Raw genomic sequence first — 22,624 nt, 5'->3', positions numbered from 1 at the left:
TTTATTTTACAATGAGGAAAAGAAAACTTTACAAAAGACAGTTTAAAAAGAAAATACGCGGAGTTCTCTCCCTCTGTTTATGCAAAAATTTATTGTTCGAAAACTTGTCAATTAATTATCTAATGCGTAAAAAAATATCACGTAAAAGACGAATCAAACAAATCAAACGAAAAAACAGTTTTGAAAAAAAATTACGAGGAGGATTTTTACTACCATTTTTTAATCCATGGAAAGCTTATAAAATTGCAGAAAAACGAGAACAAAATGATAAAAAAAACATTATAACAGACGCTCGTTTCAAAAAAGACGCACTCACCGTTTCAAAAAACGGTTACGAGGAAAATTTTTACCCATTTTGACCGCGTTAGGCGCACGACTTTTACCCACATTAGGAGCTTCGATATTACCCACAATTGGAAAAGCAGCTTTAGGCGGATTAGTATCTGGCAGAATTTCGTACGGAATTATTCGAATTGGAAAATAAAAATGAACAAATGTTAAAAATAATATATTTATTCGTTTACAACTGTCTCTTTTTTTCGTTCGTTTTGATATTTGTCGACCAAACAATAACAAACGTGAAAAAGAACAAAAGAAAATATTGCAATACCATTGAAAAATTTCATGAGTAAGCAAGGTATCACTTCCACTATGAATAAACCAGTCAGCCCCAAAGGCACGAATACACAATTAAACGCGAGTTTTAATATTTTAAACATTTATCACACAGAGATTTAAAAATACGCGCTATCGTGCGAAACAGCATTCTGATACTTTTCTTTTGAGAATCGAACCTTTTTTGACTATTTCTTTCAACTGTGAAGAAATAATATAAAAACATTTTTTTTCTTTTTTAACCGGTTAATTTATGGCAAACGACCCTATCGAGATTATAAACCGTTTTTTTTTTTAATAAATTCAATAAAATAAACGCGATTTTTTTATTCTTTTATAAATCACCATGTCACTACATGCACACTGTGACAAGAATGACCCTGTCACGCATGCGTCATTTTCACTTATCACCATGTCACCTTGTCACCACTTGTCACTTGTCACCATGTCACCTTGTCAATACTTGTCACCATGTCACTTGTCACCATGTCACCATGTCACCTTGTCACCACTTGTCACCATGTCACTTGACACCAACCACTTGTTACACCCCTTGACGCCCCACCTTTTCAACCCATTTAACGCCCTCACCTTTTCGGTCAGTCCCCCTCACCTTTTCGGTCATGTGAGAACCATTACAACCAATCACGCTCTTAGGGCGCAATTATCATAATAAGAAAAAAAAAAAATAAAAACCGATTTATACATCTCATCAACTATCAAGGAAATAATTAACTCTTTAATTAATTAAAAAAGAGTTATTTTAATCACCTAACTGGCAAGGCTTTATGGCCATGGTGAAGATAATTTATTGAGGAGTAGGAAAACTGTCAAATAAAACCTACTTTGATTAGGGTAATGTTATTATGATTTGTTAAACCTCAGATTGAAATCTTCCTGTGATGATGCAATTATTGTTTCCTGACATAAAATACAGTTTATCAATAAGTAAACTTTTTAGGATAATTAAATAAACTTACAATTATCGTAGTCAATTCTCCATTCCACCGCTGTCTGGGAGGAGAGTCACAACGGACAGAAACACTTGGTTGAAACATACTTACTGAAACATTGGTTGGAGGAGCAGATGGAACTTAAAATATATTAAAAAAATATTAGCAATGAATTAATTCTAATCATTAAATAAACCTAGTAAAAAAAATTAAAATATAGTTTTTATACATTTACTTAAGATATACTCATTAGTAGTGATATGTACCAACTAATCACTGATGGCTTTAGCATTGGCTTAAACTGGTTCTTTTTGCACAATAGGCACCTGGTTTGTTTTTATTTATTGATTTGCTTATTTTATAACCAATACCTTTATTTAAATTTTTTATCCTACATTATATAAATAATTATATGTTAAATAAACCAAACTCTAGAAATTAATGAGGATTTTTAGGGTAACAGCTCTACATCTCTTTATAGGTATGCTTTTTATTTTTGAGAAAAAAATTATAAAATTTAATATTTCAAATTCACTTCCAACAAGGTTGCAAACAACCACTATTTAAGTTGTTAACAGAAAGCAAAGTATCTGCCATAAAAGTAAGTTGTATAACAGGCACCAGACAAATAAATTTAAAAATCTTTTAACTTATCAGAGTTGATATTAAAATAATGGGGCAAGATAAAATACAAGATGTCAACAAGTAATCCCTTAGAAAAATTTTTTTATTCAGAAAAATCTTTATAAACTCAAAATACATGTTGTATATGCCTGAATCAAATTTGAAAGTCTTTCAGGAAACATTTTAAATTTATATTTAGTATCAGGAGCAGAAATAAATGGCAAATTCTTCCCGTCGCTTCCTAAAACTTGAATTAAGTGATAATATTTAGATCTTCGCTTTTAATCCCAGTTATTGTTTTGGACACATGGCTAATGGGCAGTTCATAAATATGACGTTGACACATTTACCAAAGTATTTTTTTTTTATTTCTTGTTAAAATTATAATTGTTCCTTCAAATCTGGAAACATTTTTGTATTATTAAAACATAATCAGATGCTTTTCCAGTGTCAAGTTGTAGAACAACTTTATCTTTATGAAGTTTCATGCAAGATCATCTTTATGCATAAATTCTGGACTTGTAACAAAAACAGCAATTCTGTAGCGTGTAATTTTCTACTTTTATACATTCCTCTTTAATATGGTTATATTCTTCTTTTCCATCAAATGGAAGAGTTACCTTTTAAGTTTTACCTCTTAATTCATCTTTATGGTTTTCTGGTATTTCAATATCTTTGTATAACTTTCATTTTAGTCTAAAATAATTGTATATCAATATATATATTAAAAATCTATGCATATATTAACTTTCAGTTTATTACATCATTATATAATATACAATTCTACATATATTGGAAAATAAAGTTATATGTTTTTACTTAAAACTCTAGAAATTTTTGTTCTCTGCTATCTTCCAATTTAGTTTTTGTTGTTATACCATAAGTTGCCATTTTTATTGTAGTACCATAAGCTGCCATTTTTATTGTTGTACCATAAGCGGCCATTTTTATTGTTGTACCATAAGCTGCCATTTTTATTGTTGTACCATAAGCTGCCATTTTTATTGTTATACCATAAACTGCCATTTTTTGTGAAGTTTTTACAAACTTTAAAAGAATTTTTTATTCAAAAATTGCAGAATTGCGTCTTAAGGTTTCTGACTATTTTTTATTTTTATCTGAGGTTTACTGTTTTTCTGTGAAAACAAAAATTTCATTTTCTTGCTGATATGTGGCATTTTCTTTGCATATTATATCAAAACTTTTGCCTGTTCCACATGCAAAGTTTATATGCAGCTAATAACATGGCAATTCTAAAATGGATGTTTAAGTAGATACAATGGTTGTCGACAAAAAAAAACAAGTTATAAAAAACACAAATAAAGTTATTGCATTAAATTGTTATTAAAACATACCCTGTAAAAATTACGATCAACCTTAACTGAAAGGATCAAAAAGATCCTTTTGTGGAAGTATTATACAGACCATATGAGTACATTTAGAGGTGTTTTTAAAATCTTATAATTTTGTCTGAGCCAAATTTTCACAATTTAAACCACTCCTTCCCTAATTGAGGGTGTATGGGAGTGTGTGTGTAAATTTTAGATGGTCAACAATTCAAAAAGACAAAACATTTTTTGTTAAAATTTCAATTCTATCAATAAATTTTGATTTAATATAAAAGATGTAATAATTTGAAACAAATATGATTAATTCTACATAACAACCTCATTTGTATGAAATGTGTTTTAATAATGCAAATAACCTTACACCTAATATTCCATAAAAAGAATAATTACATTTTTTACATTAAATATCGTTTTAAACACAAATTCATGAAAATATACGTAACATTTTTTCAGTTTAGTCATTTATCATGCACACAAGGGGCGGAAAAAGTTTTATTTGTCCACAACTTTGTAAGACAACTTATAGGCATTTGTTAATCTTAAATATTATAACTTTAAAACTATTATTCTCTTCTTTGTTTTGATTGTTGTTGTGACACCTTGATTAACTCCTTTCTATAAAACTCACTAGCCATATATGTAGCCTAGTACTACTAGTAAACTAAATGTTCTTAAAAAAAACTGTGTACAAGTTGTTCTTAAAATAAACTGAGTACTAGTTGTTTTTAAAAAACAATGTGCACTTAATATTTTTTTATATATTTATACTTGTGTCAATCTAGGGCGTTTTTTTAAAAAAAATTACAGTAACTAGAGGTTGTAGACAAAAATACCCTAAAATTTGTGCCTACCCCGTGAACCCATGGTAGGGAAAAATATTTTTCAAAATTATTTTGTGTATTCTTATAATTTGGTATATTTTGTGTAATGAAAATAAAATTTATTGATAAAATTGAAATTTTATTAAAAAATGTTTTGTCATTTTGAAGTGGTAACTATCTAAAATTTATGCCCCCCTCAATTAAGGAGGGGTTTGTTTAAATCATAAAAACTTGGCTCAGACAATTGAAGCATGGAATCCCTATTATATTAAAGATATCAAGGAACTAAAGAAAAGATCAAAGAAAAGTCATAAAAAATAAATTCTGAATTATAATATCTTGAATATGACAAAAGACTAGAAAAATAAGAACTAGCAACTTTAGAAGTTTGTAAATTCAGTGGTGACCTTATACAACAATACAAGCTGTAGAACTACAATAAATGAGCACCTGAAAAGTGATAAACAATCCCTTGTATATAAACAATTCCATCTATTATATATATTTATTAATTGCAAAAATCTAAGTAAATGTGATTCTTTCATGGTTTTGATACTGCTCCAACCAATTTTATGGTAATTTTTTATTGGTTTATATTTTTGATTATCTTATTATTCTATTGGTTTATAATATAACTTTAATATATTATAAAACAATATTTCTCTGTAAAGTATGTAAGAAAAATGTTTAAAATAAAACTTTGTTGATTTTTGAATTTAACATTAAATAGAAATTGACCTACAATTAGTGAAATAAATTGATGAAAAATATATTAGGGTTTCTGAAAAACTGTGATTTTTAAAAAACAGCTGTTTGCTATTATAAGATTTTGAAAATACAGTTAACAGCTGTTTTACTGTTTTTTAATATTTAATGAAATTTTTGATTACGTAAGCATGATTTTATTTAACGCTGGAAACTTTAATATTTTACTTTATATAACAATGTTTCAAAAATATAAGCACTGATAGTAGCTCATCAGAAACTCATTGTTGTTGTTGCTATTCGTCAGAAAGGCTCAATTTTATTTTTAACAAATGTTAAAGCCGGCATTTATTGATATAGCAAAAATCTACTTCCATAAATGTTGGCTTATTTGTTAATGTTGCTTAATTGTAGAAAAATTAGCAGTTTTTACAATAATTTTATCATACATTATATGAAAAAGTTGGGGCAATAAATTTTGCAGGCAACATGTTTGCAAAATTTACAATGTAATTTATTTTGGTTGGAGTTCTAAAGGCTGCTTAAGAACTCAATTCATAACATGGGCATTCCAAAGTACATCAATTCTAATCATCTAACTATCCATCAACTTCATACTAATTTCCCTATTCATTTGAATGATTTCTCAAATAAGAACTCTAGTAGCGTCAGAGCTCACTATTGATAAATCTTTCCTCCTCAGGTTTTCAACAGCTAGTTTCAAAAGATTACTTGCCTCTAACATATCTTTTAAGTAAATCGAATAATATTATTGATAAATCTAAATGTACCTTGAATTTAATTTTTTTTAAATATTGAAATATATAATGTATACATTACAATATATAATGTATGATATAGGTATCTTCATTGGCAATGCAGATTACTTCAAAATTATTAACTGCATCAGAAGTAATTTTCATCACGATCATAATCACAGGAGTGGTTCAAGTCTCCATTATAAAATTATTCTTATAAAGTGTCACACACTTCAAGATGTAGACTGATTAAGGTAAAATCGTAAAATGATTAAGGTAAAATCGACCAATGACATTGATTGTTGAATATACTTTTAACTGAAGCTCCTTTCTGACTATTCAAATTAATCTTGTTTTATACAGTTTTATCATGAAAGTTTTATCTCAAAAATATCATCCTCATATTTAAGAGGTAACATCATCAACAGTCATATAAAACTTCACTAATTTGACGTCTTTTAATTTAATGGTGTCAATCTTTTTTTCCCTGCTTTTCGTCAAAATTTTTGTGCAAAAGTTTCAATACATGGCTTATAAAAGTGAGAAAAGTAAATCCATCAAGCTATTGACCAGCAAATGTATTTACCCAGTTGGCACAAAACAGTTGGCAAAGGACATAAAAAATTTTGAACATTTTTTAAACATTTGAACATTTTTTAAACATTTGAACGTCTTTTGAACGTTCAAAAGACATTCAAATAATTCATTAAATGCAACCATGAAATTTGCTTTTTTAACTTTCACATTTTTAAAACCAAAAACTTGTTTCAGTGAAACTTTATGCAAATTGAAATTTGTTATAAAATTCAAAATTAATCAAAAATTTAATGTTTATGACAAAATTGAAAAAAAATATGCTTTTAGTGCAAGAACTTACTTTTAAAAAAACAAAAAATAGTAAAAATGCCTTAATAAAACAGCTGTTTCTGTTTGTCATTTATAAAAAAAAAAACCAGCTGTTTTACTGTTCCTGTTAAACAGTAACCAGAAACCCTAGAAAATATAATAATGATAATATAATATGGTGATGATTAAGCTGTAAATATTACATTATATATTAAATACATAAATATTAATACATAATTTTAATTCATTTCAGTATTTATGTAATAAACAAAGTGCTTAAATTTTTGGTCAAAAAAACAAACAAAAAAAAACAAAAGACCCTAAACGTACCTGATAAATCTTTTAATACATCATTTCTCCTCATATGTGACAATGAATCTGTTATATATTTTTTGTAATCTTCAGGATGATGTTGATAAAGTTCTGTCAATAAACTTCTAATTTTTGATTTGTTATCTTCTAAATTTTTATCATCATTTATATGCTCAATAATTGCATTGACTGATAAACAATCAGCAAATTCACAGCAACGAGCAAACCGTTGCCAATCTAAAGACACTTTGTCTGCAAGGATTTCTATTACTCTAATATTCATTCCTATATGAAATAAAAAGAGTCTCATTAATCCTTAGAATAATTCTTAAAACTTTTTTTTTTAATATTAAGGAACATTTCAATAATTGAGGGCTGGTAGCAACCCCTGATATAATTTTTATAATTTTAAAAAGTATAATATAATAAAAAGATATTATTATTGTTTTAAGTAAATACATGTTATTTGTCACATTGCTGTCATTAAAAAGATTTGTAAATTTCTACATAACTATTTTAATACTTAATACAGTAATAAAATGTTGTAGTGATAGAGTGGTAGAGCGATTTGTAAGCAAGAGGTTTGAATAATAAGAATATACAATAAATATGTTATGTAGCTATTTATTATGCTATCTTTAATGAACAGTTCAACTCAGGCTTTATTTCAAAAATGTTTCAAATGAAGCCCTATATTTTTATTGTAATTATATTAAGTTTAAAATAACATAAAATAAATGGTTTTTGAGTATATTCTGAGATTCAAAAATTGTAAATTGTTACAATATTGCAAAAAACAAAACAAAAACACAAATAAAGAATGATGTCTTATCTGATTTCACAATTAAAAAGTGAAGCAAAGAAAATGCTTTCTTTGATTGACTACTAACAACCAGTAGTTTATAAATCTTTGTATGAAGGTAAGCGAGTTTGCAAAATTCTTTATTTTGGAACTCAAATTAAACAAGAAAAGGTTAAGAAATTAATTAGGGTTCACTGATTTATTCATTGTGATGATAAAACTGGGAAACTAAATTGAGTTAATAAATTGCAAAACAGGTTGCGCCTCGCTTATGTCACATTCTTAAAGGAAAAAATGAATTAAAATGGTACTCATACATACAGCAACATAATTAGTTTATTTTAAATATATTTTAACATAGTAAATATTTTTAATATGCATGTGGTATTATATAAAAAACTAAATGTCAATATAATTAAAACCATAAAAAATTAAAGTATTTCATTTTGAAAATTAACAGTAACTTTTTATTATTTTATTTTCAGCCTTAAAGATATTAGACATAAGGAAAGCACACCAAAAAAAGTCATAGGATTCAAACATTTTACAACAAAGAGGCGAGTTTATATGTAGGTATATATGACTAAGCATGTGAATATTGCAGTCTATAGAGGTGGTTGTATTTATATTGTCAATAAAAGTATTTTATATAAACTCGATGATAAAGCCTTTAATATAAAATAGAGCATGTATTGAAAGTATAATAATCCAGTTTGGCCATGATCTAATTAGATATATCTATAGACCAAATAATCTCATTAACAAATAATCTCATTAACTTTGAAAATATATCAAAAATTATCATAGGATATACAAATAAAAACAATCTAATTATAAAAGGTGATTTCAAACAAAAAATCTAATTATAAATGGTGATTTCAATTTTTATGGGGCAATTTGTTCTAATGGATCAATAAACCCAATTAAAACAGAATCTTTTCATAAGTATGCTTTCTATCATGTAATAAATGACCACTACCTTTATCAACATACCTTTATCAACTCACTTATTTCGCTATAAATTTTAAACAATGCGTTCAATGTTCTTGAAATTTTCACTGAATATAGCTGATAATATTATTTATCTGAAAGTAAAAACATTTTCTTAAAATTACATTTAATTATGTAATTAAAAAAGATAACGTTTTTCTGCGGTTTAAAAGTTTATGGACACTTGTAGTTTTCTTAACAGGGGCATTAATTTATTTATGTTTTTTGCAATATTTTAATTAATTTTTTATGCAAGTTTAATTTTATTTTATTAATCTTTTTTAATTCAAAATGGGAACAGGAAAAGAAATAAGTTTTCCTATAAAAAATTTAATCTCAAAATCAGTCGAATCAAAAATGTCTTATCGTCATTCGAAACAAAAATGTCTTATCGTCAAATTGCAAACCAATGTAATGTTTCCAAGACTGCAGTAGGACAACTTGTTCAACGATATAAAGCTCAAAGAACAACCAAGTTCAAGAAGTGGATAGGTCGACCCAAAATTATTAATGAAAAAGATCAAAAATTGCTGGAAAAAATGTCGAATCAAATTTAATGCTGTTTTATCAAATTAAACGCTCTGTCGACCAGCAAATGTTATCTTTGTAAGGCTTTCTTGTTTGGCAGAAGACCAGTGAAGAAACCACTTCTTTTTGTAAAAAACCGCAAAGCTTGGGTTGAGTTTGCTAAAAAACACTTAGATTGGACACCAAATCAGTGGGCAAAAGTTCTTTTTAGTGATGAATCTAAGTTCATGCTATTTGGATTGGATGGAATTTAGTATGTTCGAAGTCCTGCAGGTGAGAGATTCAATCCTAAGTACCAACCTCCAACTGTTAAGCATGGTGGTGGAAATATTATGGTTTGGGGTTGCTTCAGCTGTGATTGTATTGGACCTATTCTTCGTATTGAAAGAATTATGCTCTTTTTTGCGATGCTAAGGATAAAATACCATGAGGATGGATATTTCAACAAGACAATGATCCAAAGCATACTGAAGTCTCTGTTAAGAATTCCTTTGCCATCAAAAAAAATTGTGTTCTCGAGTGGCCATCGCAATTTCCTGATTTTAAATTAATTGAGCATTTATGGGAACACTTAGATTGTCAAACAAAAGAACAAAACCAACAAATAAAATTGATTTCTTAGCTTTAATTTAATCAGAATAGTCGAAGATGTTATAGTCAAGCTAGTAGACTCAATGCCATATTGTTGCCAGGCTGACTCCAACAAAATATTGATGTTTTGAAATCAAATATAATTTTTTATAACCATATATATTAATTTTAATTAATAAAACTACAAGTGTCCTTAAACTTTTGAACCGCAGAGAAACTGTTATCTTATTTCAATTACATAACTAAATGTTATTTTGAAAAAATATTTTTACTTTTAGATATTATCAGCAAAAATTTTAAGAATTTTGAACGCGTTGTTTAAAATTTATAGCAAAATAAGTGACTATCTTTAAACTTTTAGGACACTACTGTAAATTATTAGAGAATATTAAATTTTCATAACAACACAGAAGTATGAACCAATAATCATTACTAAAGATTAACAAATCTCAAAAATAAATAAATTCACAACAATAAAAGACTGTTAGTCAATATGTCTATTGGTAAGTACCATTTTTTTGTAAAATACAATCCATAAGCTCTTCAGTCCGTTAAAGAAAATTATTTAAAAAAAGAAATTGTTTTTAAAAATGAAGCAAGTGTTTTTTTTCAGCAAGTATGGAGTAACTTAATACAGCATTTGTGAAGGGCCCGGAAATTGTATAATAGTACTCCATTGTCTCATAAATAATCATGAAAACCATTGCTTTTAACATTTATAGTAAATTTTTCAATATTTATGCAAATACATGACAACGAGATCCAACTTCACTGCAAAGCCATTATTTATTGACACTTATGAATGACATTTAAAACAACTTATTGCCTGCTTCTCTGAAATTTTAATCAAACCGTTAGATGCGCTAATTGGGTTTTAATAATTAATTTGCTTTATTAATTAAATAAAAAGCTGCATTTCTCTAAGTTTATCATACTATTTATTTACTTTTTTATGATGCCTATAGGTTGCAGCACATGGGTGGAGTACCTTAATACAAATTTTAAATTTTACTCCATTATAGTCCCACAAATTTAACCTGTTATATTTTGGTAATTAATGAATTTAATTTTGAAAATGTAAGTTTAGCAAATTGCACCACTCCCTTGAAAAAAAATTGTTAAAAAGAGGTTATAAAACAAAAACCAAAAGTGTACCCATGGTACCCCGCTCTTTTCTAACAAAAATTCTCAAAGCAATGAAATAATTAGGAACAGTATATAGCATTATAAAAACTATAAGCAACAACAAACTATTTATTTTCCTTTCATAATCATTTACAATAATTAATTTGAGTTCCACATATACTTGTTCTTTGTTTTCATATAAATTTATAACGTACATTAGCAGGTGCAGTATTTTATAGTGTCTTACTATTAGTACTTTTGTTTAATGTTTGTTTGCAATGATTTACTCATGCAAAATATTGTTCATGCTAAATTTATAGTGCTGTTTGTACTTATTATTCACACTTTATTATTATTACTATTATTAATTTAATAATAATGATAATAATGAATAATAATATTTATAGTGCTGTTTGTACTTATTATTCACACTTGATTGACAAGACTTTGTCGAAACTGTTGTTTAAATAAATACACATTTTACTATGTATTTTGAATACAATAAATAAACCATTTTTAAACATTTCTGATTTATTTTAATTTGCAACAATAATAATAATTGTTAATATTATCATTATTATTATTACTATTATTAATTTAATAATAATGATAATAATCTTCGTCTGATACTTTGCAGCACAAATTTTATGATATTTTACAGCATCCGGTTGATATTTTACATTTTTTAAAAATCTTTTGTGGTGCCATTTTGCATTTTTTTGATATTTATCAATATAGATATTTAGTAAACAAAGAATGCTAGATATTTAGTAAACAAAGAGTGGTAGATATTAGTGATGTCATCCAAAATTAAAGTTAACATTGAATCAGGAAATAAATGAAAATTTTAGTTACTTTGGTTTACTAAATAAACCTTATTCTCAGAAAATATAAGTTTTAATGGTATGTCATAATTTGTAAATAATATTTAATATATATATATAAAGAAAATTAGGAAGTTACAGGAATGAATTATGCGTTATAGTCTCAGCAATTTTTAAAAGCAGATCAAGCGTAGAAAAAAAAGCCACAAATGGAAGTTGGAAATCTGTCTAGTTTTTACAGTTATTTTTATGAAAATAAATTGCTTACAAGTGTTTAAAATAAGACATACGTCATTTCAAATATTTTCAAAGGAAAATTGCAGTCATCAAATATATCTTGCCAGAGTCTAGTGTTTAAAAATTCATAATATTATTTACAAATTATTGGTAAACACAAGAAAAATATAAAATAATATAATATATATATATATATATATATATATATATATATATATATATATATATATATATATATATATATATATATATTAGGCTTAAATAATTTAATTTTCTAATAATATAGAAAATATAGAAAAAATAAAAAATAATATTGAAATAAATTTCTGACAAAAATAGTAACAAACACACTCACAACGTAATATATAGTTTAAACAACAGTTAATCTAAGTATAATAAACACATAGTGTAAATATTTATTAAAATTTTAATGGAAATAAAAATGAACCTAGTAAAAATACAATACTGCTTTTTAAAAAATCAGAATCATCAGAATGATTCAGTAATTTTATAAATCAGATTTAAAAAAAAAAGAATTTCAAATTTAATTTCAAATAAAAAAATTAAAATTTTTATAATTACTTTACTTATTAATTTTTATAATTACTTTACTTATTAATTTTTTTTAACTTTTTTAAACTTTTTTTTTTAATGCTAATTTAATTTAATATTTATTTATAAAACTAATTCTTTTGTGAGGTGGAAATTAGGATTTTAAACAGTTAATGTTCTAATAATATGTTCAAAAATAATAAACACTTTATTAGTTTTTTATAAAAGGTAAAAGTGATTTAAATTATCATTCTATACAAATAGTTTATATAAATATCAAGGCTAGAGAATTAGAGCATTTTAATGCCAGTATATTTGTAATACAATTTGATTTGAAATTGCAATTTCTTTTATTCATAATAGTGAAATTCCTTTTGACCATTGCCATCATTTAATTGTTGTTAAATATATTCTTTGTATATGTTTACTTTTTTATATTAAATTGTATTGTTTGGTATATATTTTTTTGTTTTATCTGATGATTATTTGTATAAATTAAACTATATTAAAGTTTAAATCTGCAGGTAAAAATGTAACCTTGAGTTTGACATTTTGTTTTAAAACATCAAAACAATAAGAATTTATGATAAAATATATTTTTTGTGTTCAAATGGAGTTTATCTACTTTTACTTAATTTTGGTCAAAATTGATTCAAAATAATTCATATTTTAAAGTTTTAAAATGAGAAATTCAAGGAGATTGAAAATTTCAAGAATTATAGAATTAAGTAAAAATATATAGTAAAAAAGATATAAGAAACATCATAAGTTGAACTCCTTGATTTATAAAATTTACACTTTGATGTTGAGTTATAATCAAATTCAATTTGCTCAACTTTTTCTAAAATTCCAGTTTTTTTAACTATATATCCAATTCCTGAATTGTTTTTCTAACTTTGAGTTAATTATATTTAGAACATTCAAACATTGTTAGTTTAGGATTTTTAAATAATTTGATTAAAATAAAAATAAGAAATATGTGATGAAGCTTATAATTTATAAGCTTCATCACATATTTCTTATTTTTATAAATTTTATTATGTTAAATTAAAAGATTTCCAGAATATTCTGAATTTAAAATAAAATCTAAATAAATATATCTAAATGTATTTAAAATAAAATATATATAAATCTATATAAAATATATCTAAATATATTTTAAATATATTTTAAATATATCTAAAAAAATATCTAAATATATTTATATTAAAAAATTCTTTAAAAAAATTGATAACTTAAGTTTTGAGTTATGGTTATTTATATTTACAATATTATTTTATATAGATTTAGATATATTATATTTTAAATATATTTAGATATATTTATTTAGATTTTATTTTAAATTCAGAATATTCTCTAAATCTTTTAATTTAACTTAATTTATCTGAAAACATACTTACTCTATGAGTTCTACTTTCTAGTCAACAAATGGAAAAGAAGAAGCTTCTTGTAGACAGCTTTCATAATATAAGAATGTTAAAGAAATAGTCTTTTTCTCAATCACAATAGTTTTTTGAAGCGGTTAGCGTTCCATTAGATGACTCAAAACGCGAAAAGCAAAAAAACACAGACCTAAAAAGTTTTTGTATGCTAATACGCATGCGTTTATTTTGAATTACCGTGCCATGTTTTTTTATTTTAAAATTAGTTTTGCTGGCATTTTAACAGTTCATACAAGTTTTTGAATTATTCTTCAAATCAAAATGAGTGAAGACAGTTCTTTTCGAAATTTCGAAGATTTATTGGGTATTTTTAATTATAATTTTCTTTTAATTATAAACAAACATCTCTTTATTTTAATTTTAAATCAAGAAATTTTAGTCTAAATTTTACTCTAAATTTTCTAAATTTTCTAATTTTTAGATGTGGATATATATATATATATATATATATATATATATATATATATATATATATATATATATATATATATATATATATATATATATATATATATATATATATATACATATATATATATATATATATATATATATATATATATATATATATATATATATATATATATATATATATATATATATATATATATATATATATGTTACATATATCCACATGTAAATTTTCTTGATTTAAGAATAAAATAAAGAGATGTTTGTTTATAACTATATAATTTAGATGTTTTTTTGTAACTATAAAATTTAGATGTAAATAGATGTAAAATTTAGATCTAAGTTTTATATGCAGTCTATTCAAATATAATGATCACATAGATTTACTTAATAAGACATACACATAAATAATCACATAGATTGCAGTCTGCTCACGTGAACATATGTTATATGTGATCATTAACATTATCATTGAACATTTAATTTGATCACATTTAAATTATATTATAATGGTTTTTATAACGAACAGCATTGCTTTAATCATTTTTCAGTGATGGAAAATGAAAAGAAAATAATGAAAGATTATTTTATGTTTTATACAATTAAGTAATTGTTGCTATGGCTATTTCTAAATAAATGCACACCCAAACACTGCTACAGTTTCAAACCAGGCTTCAAATTTAGGTATTAGGCACATTTTATCTACAGATGCATAAAAAATTAAAGAACATGAATTTTGAACTCAGTGCATTATTGTAGCTTATAAGAAAAAAAGTTATGGAAAAAATACTGAAGGTTTGAATTGCTTTTTAAGTTTGATTATAAGATAAATAATTGTTTATAATCATCAAACAATAACTTTTATTTAAACAGTTAGCATATTACCAGTTAAAAAGTAATGTCATGTATATGTTAATAGTAGAGCTAAATAGAGCAAGTTTTCATTTGCACTGATTTATACTAAAAATTAAAGCATACACAATTATGGTTGCAGTTTTATTATTTAATTTGGATTATTTTAATGAAATAAATCAAAAAGTATATTTTAAGAATAAAGATTATCTCTATTAAGGAATACCCTTCATTGTATACTTATCCAGTATTTTTGAATGTGAGCAAGAAATAATAACAGGTATGTTGTTCGGACCACAAGCTGTAGAAGTGTCTAAGCAGGAAATCACTTTAGATGCATAAGCTGAAGTGATAAGAATGTAAAGCAATGGATCAACTTGTTTGTTGGCTGTTAAAACGTGACTAGTCAAATCATAAGACGAGATGTTGATGTTCTTAGCAAACAATTCAGTTTTGTCTTTAGGCAATGTAACAAATGAACTGAATGATGCAAGAGAGGTGGAATAACAGATTTGACCTTATGTTGACACTGTTAAAGATTCTCAAGAAGTATCGAGACCATAATTTCTGAGATGAAATACGAGATTGTGACCTGAAAGTAGCGGATTTTGGCATTAGACAAAACTTTTTTACAATTGTTTCTAGCAGTGGTAAGCAAACGTCTGTTTTCTGGAGAATTGTTTTGCTGACAGATATGAAAGTAATGGTTACAATTAAAAATTGCAGCAGCACTATAGAAAAATACGAAAAGAGTCCCAGTCAGCTTTAAGGTAGTTGTAAGATGTACGATGATAAGGGGATTCTGATAATGAAGAAGAATGAGATATTAGTTTTAGAGAGATCAAACTGTGATCAGAAGAACCTAAGGGTGAATGTGGAGAAACTGAACACTAACTAGGATCAGAAAACAAGACATAAGTTAAGTAGAGAAGGTAAATGATTCGGATTGTCTAGAAAACAAGTTGGAAAGTTAACTATTTGTGTTAGAGATTAAGAAAGGCTAAATTTTTGGCCCTTAATGCCTGCCAAGTTACTGACCCTAGAGCCAAGCCATTCAGTGTGATGAGCATTAAAGTCACAAACAAAAATAATATTTGCTGACGGATAAAGAGATAGGGCTTGGTTGATTTGAAAAGAGTGCAGTCTTGAGATGATGGAGATTGATATAAAACAAAAATCTTTGGTGTTTGGTGAATCTTTAACAGTATTTATAATAAGGGCAAATCTGTTATTCCACCTCTCGTGCATAATTCAGATTTTAGTATTATACAAATACTACAATGGGCACTGCCCCAAACAGCTAGCGTCTCTTGTGCAATCTACTAAACTTTATTCTTGTGTTACTCCTCATTTAATTAAGTCTCATCCTTTCACTGTGGGGTAAAAATATATGAAATCATCCAGACCATGACACCCTTACGTCTCAGAATTTGTTTATTTTTACACCACTTGCAGTCCATATCAAAAAAATAATAACTGCGAAAACTTTAGTTAAAAATACCAATGGGTTCCAGAGATATCGTCACTTGAAATAATGCTGACTCAGAAAATCACTAAAATGCTGGCATTTTAGTGATTTTCTGAAGTGACTACAAAGCAACTTTGACATACAGTATCTTCATAATGGCTTGGGGAAATTTCCTAAAGTTTGGTACTCTAATAGATTTTAACTTGAGAAATCCAAAAATAGCACTCTTAAGACTCGATTATCTCAAGAAATGCCTCATTTATCCAATTTTGTTCAAAATTATTGACTTGTAAATTAGTGATTTTTGGAGGTAAAATGAAGACTGTGGCCGAAAATCCCGAGTAAAAAGTTTAATTGTATATCATTATTTCATCTTAGGTCTACTGAAAAAAATTAGATTCATTAATTGTCTCTCTAATACGTGATCAAAATTTGCATTTAAAAATGGTGTCTTTTTAGAAAAATTTAAATTTTGTAACAAAAGCAATTAAAATATTTTTTAAAACATTTATTTGAATAAAACATCAAATAGTGTCATTTATTGACTAGTTTAGGACATTTAAAGTCATGGGCCAAGGGAGATACCCTCCCCTCCCACGGGAGGCCCCTACGCCCTTCCCCCAATCTCCCTAGATTTTTTTTTTTTTTTTTTTTTTTTGCATAAAATGAATAAATAATGCAAAAACATACAATTTAATTTTAATTTTGAAAAAAAAAAATTTCATTATTTCAAATTGGTGACTTAAAACCTCCTTTTATATAAAAAACAAACATAAGTTTTGTTTTGTTCTTTTTAAAGGTATTTACTTGTTTGTATTTTCTTAAAGAATTACTTTTAATTTTATAGTTTTTATATTATTTTGTTAGGTAATAAATAATAAAAATAATTAATATGGAGAAATGTGACATTGGAAAAAGTCTTAACATTCATTGCCAAAAAACTGGATTTTCAAGAAAACAAGGTTTTGTTCAATTTAAAGATCTTCCTTGTGAAAAACAAGAAGAAATAATATGGCGAGCAAATTTAAAGGAAAAATATAGTTCAATAAGAATTATGTTGTTATCATGAGCAATTCTATGGAAAATATTTTGAGAGAAAAATTACAAAGTGTTGCAATCCTTTTGGAACACACAAGGAAAGTAAAAAAATTGCTATAAAAGGTAATCTTACCTTATTTACAACAGAATTGATATGGAAATTAAAAGAAAACAATTTATTATTTATAAAATGTTTATAATTTCAGTTATTTTAACCACGTAAAACTAAATTTGTTTTTTAGGTAATATAAAGATTTCCATAGACATGGCAAACTATTTGCAAAAAAATAATGTTTATGTAACCCCAGGTTGGAAATTCTGCAGTAAAGGTTACAAAATAGCAATAGAAACTGATGAAAATTTAAATTCATAGGAGGAATGGGAATCCAAAAGTGAGAAAAAAATTAAGTTAGATACCACTATAGAATTGCTTGGAATTTCACCAGTCAAACTAAAAAGTCTTTCAAAACACAGCAAATTGCCTGTAGCAAAACAAAAGTTTGAGAACACTATTGACAGAGTTGCAAAAATGGTCTCATTAGCATATAATATTAAAGAAACTTTTTTAACAACAGAATTAAAAAGCCCCATTTTAAACAAGAACATCAACAATGACCATGATCTAGACATTTTAATGTATGAAGTAAAAAATAAAATTTCAGAGACTGACTCTTATTGCCATAAGGTGCAAATGTTAACACTCGCAGCAAAATCATGGACACGTAAAAAGATATCAAGCTACTTTGAAGTGTCTGAGTATCTTGTTTGAACAGCAAGAAAAGTTAAAAATGAGAATGGAATTCTATCATTACCCGGAAAAAAAACTGGAAACCCACTTTCAACAGTTAATTTAGTGATTAACTTTTATCAAAGTGATGAATTTTCAAGAATGATGCCAGGAAAAAAAGATTATGTAAGTATTAAGAAAAACCAACATGTTCAAAAAAGATTATTGCTACTCAATCTTAATGAATTACATGTTGCATTTAAAAAAGACTACCCTAACGTCAAAGTCAGTTTATCAAAATTTTGTACTCTTAAACCTAAATGGTGTATTACAACTAATGCATCAGGTACCCACAATGTATGTGTTTGCATACATCACCAAAATACAAAATTTCTCATTGATGCCATTAGGTGGAATAAAAGTTATAAAGATTTCATGGCATTGATTGTTTGCTCTCTTGAAAATGCAGAATGTATGTTGCATCGATGTAACCAATGCCCTGGTATTGAAGTGTTAAAAAGTTTTTTAGTGCAGGAGTTTATGGACCATGAGCATGAAGAAGATGTAGTATTTAAGCAATGGCAGAGTACCGATCGTACAACACTACTTTCACAGTCATTGCCACTAGATGAATTTAATGATTTATTATGTGACAGCATTGACAACCTTACCACTCATTCATATATTGCAAAAACACAAAGTAGATACTTAAAAAACTGTAAAGAAAATCTTAACCAAAACGAATGCTTAATTTTAGGAGATTTTGCTGAAAACTATCAATATGTTGTTCAGGATGAGGTTCAAAGTTATCACTGGAGCAAAAGTCAATGCTCACTTTATACAATTGTACTTTATTTTATAGAGAACAAACTTCTCAAACATAAATCTTTTTGTTACCTTTCAGAAGATATTGATCATGACACAGGATTTATTTACAAGACTCAGGAAGATATAACTAGATATATCAAAGAAAATCTACCTGATGTATCAAGTGTGAAATACTTTTCCGATGGTTGTGCAGCACAATTTAAAAATTTTAAAAATTTTATCAATCTTTGTCATCACAGTAAAGACTTTGATTTAAATGCTGAATGGGTATTTTTTGCTACCAGTCATGGTAAAATCCCCCTGTGATGGTATTGGTGGGACTGTTAAAAGAGTAGTATGTTAAGAAAGTCTAAAACAAATAACTACTGGGCAGATTTTAGATGTTAATTTAATGTACTACTTTTGTAAAGCCAAGATAAATGGAATTTATTTTAAGTTATTTTCAAAAGAAGAAATTGATCAAACACGAGCACAATTAGAAAAAAGATATTTAGATGGAAGAACAGTTCCTGGCACAAGGATGTATCATCATTTTATTCCAATTGCTCCAAACACTATAAGTTATAAAAAAAAAAGTACTGATGCATGCACTGAAATATTTGATATCATTCCAAAAAGCAAACAATATGTAGATATTTCATTAAATATTAAAAAAATGGATTATATTGCATGTTTTTATGATGGATTTTGGTGGGTAGGGATTGCTGAAGATGTAAGTGAGCTTGATATAAAAGTCAGATTCATGCATCCACATGGACCAGGTAAAAACTTCTTTTGGTCAATGAGAACTGATGAGTGCTGGGTGCTCAATTCTGAAGTTATATGCCTAATTTCTACACCGCGAACAATATCAGGTCATACATACAATATATCTGATTCAGATTTGAAGAACATAAACTGCCGGCCACAAAAAAAAATTAATTATGCTTAAAATAATTTTGCTTTTATTTTATTTACCTATTTTGCATTTAAAATGTCTTTTTTTTTTTCAAATTCTTGAATTGTAGGCTGAGAAGGAGGGGTGGGGGTTTAAATAAATCACAAATCACTCCCATCTTATTATGTCAATGACTATATTAGTCTAAAACTACATAAAGATATTGATTGTCAAAAAGTTTTAAAAACGTTTTAATATCTTTGGTTTTAAAATTTATGACTTAAAATCGTAAAAAGATGTTTGAAATAACAGGTAAGTATTTATCTATTTGAAGTAACGCAAATAAACTGTTTCTCAAACTTAAACTGAAAAAATATGTTTTTAAAATGTATTTTAACAATCAACTATTATTTATTCATTTTATGTAAAAAATAAAAAAAAATCTAGGGAGATGGGGGGCGGCGTGGGGGCCTCCCGTGGGAGGAGAGGGCGTCTTCCTTGGCCCATGACTATAAATATCCTAAACTAGTCAATAAATAACACTATTTGATGTTTTATTCAAATAAATGTTTTACAAAATATTTTAATTGCTTTTGTTACAAAATTTAAATTTTTCTAAAAAGACACCATTTTTAAATGCAAATTTTGATCATGTATTAGAGAGACAATTGATGAATCTAATTTTTTTCAGTAGACCTAAGATGAAATTATGATATACAATTAAACTTTTTACTCGGGATTTTGGGCCACAGTCTTCATTTTACCTCCAAAATTCACTAATTTACAAGTCAATAATTGTGAACAAAATTGGACAAATGAGGCATTTCTTGAGATAATCGAGTCTTGAGGGTGCTTTTTTTGGATTCCTCAAGTTAAAATATATTAGAGTACCAAATTTTAGGAAACTTCCCCAAGCCATTATGAAGATACTGTATGTCAAAGTTGCTTTGTAGTCGCTTCAGAAAATCACTAAAATGCTGAGTCAGCATTATTTCAAGTGACGATATCCCTGGAACCCATTGGTATTTTTAACTAAAATTTTCGCAGTTATTATTTTTTTGATATGGACTGCAAGTGGTGTAAAAATAAACAAATTCTGAGACGTAAGGGTGTCGAAAATTATTTTTTTTGGATGATTTCATATATTTTTACCCTGTGGCTGTTCCTAAGTGCTCAAAAAATTCTTATTCGTCTAGTTTTTTCCCTCGAGTATCAATTCTTTAAAATTAAATCCCTTCCTCATGTTTTCCTGATTCATATAATTTGCAGTTTTTTAAATCATTATCTTGCTATTCATCTTTTTCCTTCCAGTAACTTCTAACTTTAATAGTGGTTGCTTGCAGCCTTGTTGGAAGTAAATGTTTTTTTTTTTAAATCTGCCTTCTCTTGCATGGTTCAGACTGTGACCTCATCTAAGACAAAGCTGGATTGTTTGCTATGAACTTTTTAACAATCTCTTGATTCCACTAATCACATTCTACCTGATATAGCTGAATGGCAGTTTGATCCATTGCAATCACCCCAGCTTCTGTATCTAAAGTGATTTCCTGCTTAGACTCTTCTACAGCTTGTGGTATGGACAACATCCCTATTTTAGTCTTGCAGAAGTGTTCTCCGGAGCTGCCGCCTATACTTTAAAAACTATTCAAAAAATGATTATCAGAAACGTGTTTTCTTGCCTGCTGTGAAGTGGTGTCTGTTGTACCTATTTTCAAAAATTCTGGAGAACAATATGATTCGTCTAACTATCATCCCATTAGTCTTCTTACTATCAAAAGTTAGGTTTTTAAGTCTTTACTTAACAAACACTTAATCTCTCTAATTGAATCTAATAACTTTCTGATATGAATTTTGATCTTCTCGTTTTACTGCTGATTTTTTAACAGTAATAACCAATAGGTTGTGCATTAAAATGATGTAGGAAGGTTAGGATGCAACACATACGTGTTAACACATTGACAAAGTGTTAACCCGTTGAACAACGTGTTAACACTTTATTTTACGAAATATTTTACGGATATTTTACGAAAAGATTTTCCGGATTTTTTAAATATGAAAATAAATAGGTTTAATATTAGATAAAATAACGACAATACTTTCTTTATTTTAGAATCGTGGTGGAACGCATGGCGCCGCATTCACCTGGTCCCAAGACCTAAACCTGGTGTATCACTTTTGGATATCAAATGGTTTTAAAGATCTCCCCGTTTTGCTTGGGGATGCAGAAAGTCTTAAAATAAATTATTACTTATAATATAAATTCTCAATAAATTAGTTTTGTTTGCTTTGGGCTTGTTGGAAACAAGGGTGTTGTTATGCTCTGTGTTATGAGAACATTAGGACTTCTTA

At 26.8% G+C, this 22,624-nt stretch overlaps 1 protein-coding gene across 1 annotated transcript in view; it reads right to left on the bottom strand.

Moving 5' to 3' along the window:
* Positions 1–1,699, bottom strand: part of LOC136085159 (uncharacterized) — a 33,750-nt gene extending 32,051 nt beyond the window's left edge. The window contains exon 1 of the mRNA XM_065806448.1: positions 1,596–1,699. The gene's annotated coding sequence lies outside the window, so the exon portion shown is untranslated. The remainder of the gene's footprint in view (positions 1–1,595) is intronic.
* Between the last annotated feature and the right edge of the window lie 20,925 nt (positions 1,700–22,624).

Source organism: Hydra vulgaris, chromosome 09 (assembly GCF_038396675.1).
Source record: "Hydra vulgaris chromosome 09, alternate assembly HydraT2T_AEP".
Classification (NCBI taxonomy): Eukaryota; Metazoa; Cnidaria; class Hydrozoa; order Anthoathecata; family Hydridae; genus Hydra; species Hydra vulgaris.
This window is presented reverse-complemented; position numbering and strand designations above follow the sequence as displayed.